The sequence below is a fragment of the Melospiza melodia genome, unplaced genomic scaffold (genome assembly GCF_035770615.1).
Source record: "Melospiza melodia melodia isolate bMelMel2 unplaced genomic scaffold, bMelMel2.pri scaffold_45, whole genome shotgun sequence".
NCBI classification, from domain to species: domain Eukaryota; kingdom Metazoa; phylum Chordata; class Aves; order Passeriformes; family Passerellidae; genus Melospiza; species Melospiza melodia.
In genome coordinates this window covers 3,734,993-3,740,992 of record NW_026948772.1, presented here as the reverse complement: position 1 = coordinate 3,740,992, position 6,000 = coordinate 3,734,993, and positions in this window count along the sequence as shown.

Genomic DNA, 6,000 nt, shown 5'->3' with positions numbered 1-6,000 from the left:
CCAGGGGTTCTTCCATTGGTGATGCTGGAGCCCAAGAAGTTGGTACCTATGTGAGTTTCTTTCTATAGATCTTCTGTCTTTCTGATGTTCTCTATTTCTTCTCCTTCTAATCCTGCTTACCTGGAACATTTTTGGTTAACTAAGCATCTTAATGGTTAAAGTTTTTTAGGTTAAACCCTTTGCCAAATTTCCTTGACTGTCCATATTTTGCCAGTAAAATTTGGTGTCATTTTGACCTCTTAGCTCAGCTGATTAGAGCATGGTGCTGGTATCACTGAGGCTGTGGGTTCAATCCCTGTGTGGGCCATTCACTTAAGAGCTGGACTTGATGGTCCTCGTGGGTCCCTTCCTACCAAGAATGTTCTTTGCATCTGCCCATGCTGAGAATATCTGGTTGGTGTTTCTCCTGTGCACCAAACTCAAGGAAAGGAAGCTTTGGTTATCCCCAGCATTTCAGTGTTCTGGGGTGTTCCAACCCTGCAGGCTGACAATGGCCTCTTGTTTCCATGAGGCCTCACAGTGTCCCACTGGCCCCTTGGTTCCATGAGGATCTGCAGTGTCACACAGGTTTATGACATTTGCCCTTGCTGTCCCTCACATCCCCCTGGCCCGCAAACAGCCTCAAGGCAACCATGAGGGACAGGCCCTGCTGTCCCAGGCTGGGCTCAGGGCTTGGCCTTTGTGTTTCCCCCAGCCAGCTCAGGCCTTGCTCAGCATTGCAGTTCCCTGCACAGAGCCTGTGGCTCCCTGCAGTCCTGGCCTCAAGGATCTGCTCTCAGCAGTCCCTGGGGAGCCTTTGGCACTCCCTGCCCTCAGTGGGGCCCAGCGATGCTCCAAGGCACTTGGAGTTTTGCTTCTGACTCCTTGAGCAGCTTCTTCATCCTTCTCTCAGTGCCTAAGGGTCCTGGACTCGGCCCCAAATCCACTGTGGGGATCATCAAAATACAGAAAGCCCTCAGGAGCTCTTTTTCGTCCTTCCTGCCTGCCTGCCTTCCTTCCTGCCTCCCTCCCTCCCTCCCTTCCTCCCTTCTTTCTATCCAGGGCTTTTGCAGCTGATTGGAGTCAGTTTGGAGTTCTGTTAAGGAGAAAGATTTCAAAATGCACCTCATACTTTATTTCTTTAATCAAGTGAGTATTTCTTATTTTCCAGATCAGGGAAGAGCTGATAGAAGTATTCCCCAGGTGATCCTAATGCTGAATGTCTCCTTAGGAGGTCTGGGCCCAGAGAAGGATGAGCCCCTGGAGGGCTGACCCTGTTTGGACAAGCTGCTCCTCACCCCCAGCCTCACCATGTCTGACATGGCCCATCTGGCACAGACATCCCTGTGCCCTGCAGCAGAACCTTGTCCCCTGAGCTCTGCAGCTCCATGTCCAGCCCATTGGACCATGCCCCACCCACTGTCCTCAGAGCTCTGCCTGAACACAGGCCCAGGAGAAGTTTTCCTGTTGGAAAGGAAAGCATGGAAAAGCCTGAGCAGGTTTCCTAAACAACAAACCCCACTCAGGAACCACCTGCTCAGTGCAGGCTGCCTGGAATGGTGTCACCTTTCTCCAAGGGACAGTGTGAGCAGAAATGATCTCTGGAAGCAGAATTCTCTGAGTCTTGCAGCTGAATTCTCTGTCCCTGTCCTTTCCCTGGATCTCTGTTGCAGATGGAAGCTGCTGGTGCCATCCTCACCTTTAACCTCTCTCTTGAATGCAAACAGATGTTTCCAGCTGTATTAAGAAGGATTTGCTCAATGTTTCTACGAAACTTTTGTGTTCCTCATGGAATGAAGGGGCCATTTTGACACTGAGGAAGTGACATGGAAGCAAGGAGCCAATTGTGACACTGCGGTGCCATGGAACCAAGGAGCCATGGTGATACAGCAGGGCCACGTGGATCCAGTGGTCCATTGTGACACTGTGGATCCAAGGAGACAATGGAGACACCCCCAGAACCTCCTGGAACCAAGGAGTCCATGGTAACCCAGCGGGGTTGCATGGTGACACTGTCCATCCAAGGAAGCCATTGTGACCCTGCGGAAGCTCATGGAGTGAGGGAGGCCATTGTGACACTGAAGAACTTCATGGCACTAAATATCCATGGTGACACAGCAGGGCATCATGGGAACCAAGGAACTGCTGTTGACAGTACAGAAACTCATGGAACCAGGGGCCCTTGTGGCACTGCAGAACCAACAGAGCTGCTGGACCTTGTGCCCTGGCCCTGCACAGCTCCTTGGGAGGCACGGCAGGAGCAGCACCCTGGGAGCCTCGGGAATGCCCCTCTGGGATCCATGGCACCCACTCCCAGGGGCTGGAATTCCAGTTCCCAGCCAGGAAAAGATGTTCCTCCCCTGGGAGGCAAAGCTCTTAAGTAGGAGCCAAAGACCAAGTGGAGCAAGATCTTACAGTGACATTTCATTACCAGCCTTCATAACTTCACCCATGGCTGTTGAAGCTCATGGATAAGGAATTAAATCAGGGCAGGGTCTTTGGTGGGAGCTGCCCTGAGTCAAGGGAGACACTGAGAGAGAAACAGAGCAGGCAAAGAAAGGCAGGAGAGAAAGGAGGGCACAAACACAATCAGCTGAGAAGGTGACACTCTGAAAAACAGAACTGGAACTGATGGAAAATGAATGGGACAGAAACTAATAGTTCTGAAAATTTTATTCACTATCAAAATACATCCCACACACCCAGCCCCCCACAATCCCGATCCCACACCCTCAAATTTGGGTGCCACTTCTCCCCGTCTGTATCCAATCCCATCTCAGCCTGGAGGCTGTGGAATTGAGTAATTTTAGCATGGGGCTGAGTTTTTTTGAGGTGGGAACAAGGCAATTTATAATGGTATTGAGCCCCTTGAGGGTAAGATTGAGGTGTTTTCAGTGGGACTGGGTCATTTGGAGGTGACAGATCAATCCATCCTGACTTTTGGAGTGCAAAGATAGGGAGAACGCTTCCTGAAATCCGCCAAGAACCCACAAATCTTCCAGAATATGACCCAAAATGATAAATTGCTGCTACAGTATCTGTTAACTGATGGAACTTTAGACATCTTTGTAAATTTCTTTCTTTTTAGTCTTATTCCAGGTGTTTTTAAGTGATAAAGAAAAATCAACGGGAAATTGGGGCCAAACCAAAAGGATAACCAGCCAGGTGTCCTCCCAGCACAGATCACTGAATGTGGGTCAGCAGGGCTCTGCCTAACGTGGATCCTCCCATGGGGAATGAAGCCGGAGTGGTACATGAAGCTCTTCCTGCAATTGGAGCACTTCCAGGGCTTCCCTTACCAGTGCCTCTGTTGGTGTTTGGTCAAGTGAGAGCTGTGGCTGAAGCTCTTCCCACATTGGAGACACTGGTAGGGCCTCTCCCCAGTGTGGATGCTGTGGAGAGTTAGGGATCTGCGTGCGGAAGAAATCGGGCTGTACGGTCAGTCAGGACATCCCCCCCGTGCAGTCAGACCTTTGCTCCGTACCTGGCCGCACCCAGCCGGACGTGGGCAGAAGGAAATGACACTGACTGCCCAAGCTATAAAAACCCTTGTGACCCCTCAATAAATGCCATTTGCTGTCCACCACATTGGTGTCAGGAGCATATGGACCGAATGACCCTGGGGTTAGGGCCACCGTGCCGCACTAAGAACCAGGTCGCCATGCCTTGAGAAGGCAACATCTGGTGCCAAAAACCCAGGACACGATCACCGCCTGGGGTTCGGGGATCTCCTGGACGAGGGACTGGCCGCTGCACAGCTGGCCTAGTGCAGCGGGGGGGATGCCCCCGGAGAAGCAAGGAGCATGGACGCTATCACGAAGGTCATAAGTCAGATCCACACGCAGTGGGGTATCGAGTGTAAGCTTAAGCATTTATGTCTCGCAGTACCGAGACTGATTAAGCTTGGGGCTATAGAAAGCCCGGTAGAAGTTCTCTATCCAGAGATATCGGATAATTGCACGAAGGCTCTGGCCACCATGTCCTCAGGCTCAGGGAAAGCCCTCAAATCCTGGGGCAGAGTTATCCAGGCTCTGCAAAAAGCTCGGCAAGAGCAAGAAACCTGGAAAGCCACGTGAACTTGTTTATTAGCCACCCCGCAGTTGGGGGTAGGGGCAGTGATGCAAACGGCGGAGGACTTTGACCCGGTCAGGCACGCGGAGGCGAGAACACCGGATCCCTCTCAGCGACCGGATTCACCATCGGAGGGGGGAGAGCGCGCGTGGACGTTTTGGCAGGAGCTAGCAGAGGAGGCGTGGAATGGTGCTATAATATCGGACCCTGAAGCGGCTGATAAAAATGCACCCCCGCCATATGCGTTTGAAAATGGCGCCGGAGCGCATGACCAGGGCTGGAATGAAGACACGGGGGGCGGAAATGCAGAAGGCTCGCTGAACAGCACAAGCGTGGGTGAGTGGGGAGGAGGGGCGGCCCCCGAGAAGGAGCCTAAGACCAATCAAAGCGCTCAACTTAAATTAGGTCCTTATAGGGCAAGGACCTCCCCCAGCAGGAGGCAGGGGGACTCCAGGGGGAGGGAACGGCCTGACCCCCTCAAGAAGGGGCGGGGTTGGAGCCCGAGAAAATGGCTGAGCAACCCGGAAACGTCCGGCCAGTTGACTTCCGGCTCGGACTCTGACTCGAGCTGGGATGGGCTGTAAAGGTGGTCGGAGGATTCCGACACCGACTTGGGCTGTAACAAAAAGGGAGCAGCAGCATACAGGATCACTAGCTACAGCGCTCCTGCGTGGGTTAAGGGGATATCAGAGAAAGATCGAACCCCGCTTACAGACTGGCGGAAAATAAAAATGGCTTGCGCGAGTAGGCTCCGTCTGCCACACTGGTGTTCCCGGTCCGTGTGGGGGGGGGCAGGCGGAAATCAAAGAACCTACTCGCCGGTAAATCTGAAAGACGTGCAGGCAATTGTTAAAGCGTTTGCAGACAGGGGGATTAATTCTACCATGGTTTCCACATTCATTGACAGCGTTTTTGGAGGCGATGATATGCTTCCCTTTGATATCAAACAGACTTGCAGGCTGATTTTCGATGGGGCGGGGATGATGGTTTTTAAACAGGAATGGGAGGACAATTTAATAAAGCAGCTAGCCTTAGTAACAGGGGCAGACCATCCACTGCACGGCTCCAGCATACAGAGGCTAATGGGCACAGACCCCACTATGATCACCCCCCAGGCGCAGGCTGAGGGCCTGCGGGCCCCATGAGGTTATGACAACAACCCGTGCTGCCCGAGAAGCCAGCCGTGTTGCTTCCAAAGTAATAGCCAGACCATCGCCATGGTCCACTATAAAGCAGAGTAAGAGTGAGAGCTTCACTCAGTTTGTGGACCGCCTTCAGGCAGCATTAGATTCCTCTGCATTACCCTCAGAGGTGAAGGGTCTTGTGCTAGCCGACTGCCTACACCAGCAATGCAACTCAGCCACCAAGGACATTTTAAGATCACTGCCACCCGGGTCCAATGTTTCTGTCCCGATCAACCAAGTTGCAAAGGAAGAACACCCAGCTCCCACCCAAACAGCAGTTCACACTGCAATAACCAGTGTGATGTCATGCTTTAAGTGTGGCCAGGCAGGCCACGTGGCAGTAAACTGCCCCCAGTCGGACGCCCTCGCAACCCATACGCCCCACTACCAGGAAAGAGAGAGAGACTCCCGAGCAACCCGACATCACCTGAGAAGCTCGCACCATCAAAATCAAAGTGGCAACGGTATCTCTGTGTGATCTTGTTTCTAGGGTTAGCAGGCGGAGAACAGGCAGACACAAAACATTACCCTCACCAGCCATTCAGGTGGGTTCTATGCCATCTCTCAGGTGAGGGAGTCATCAAAGAAATTGTCACAGCCATTGTCACAGCCAACACCCCATCTTTCGAGTTCAGGCTAAAAGACATTTTTCCCTCGCATACAGGGCACCCCAAATTTGAGGAGACAACATTATTTCAGACCTACTGGTGCCCTGCTTCCAACCCAGGAAAAAGTTACTGTTATTACTCAGGGTATGGATATTGTG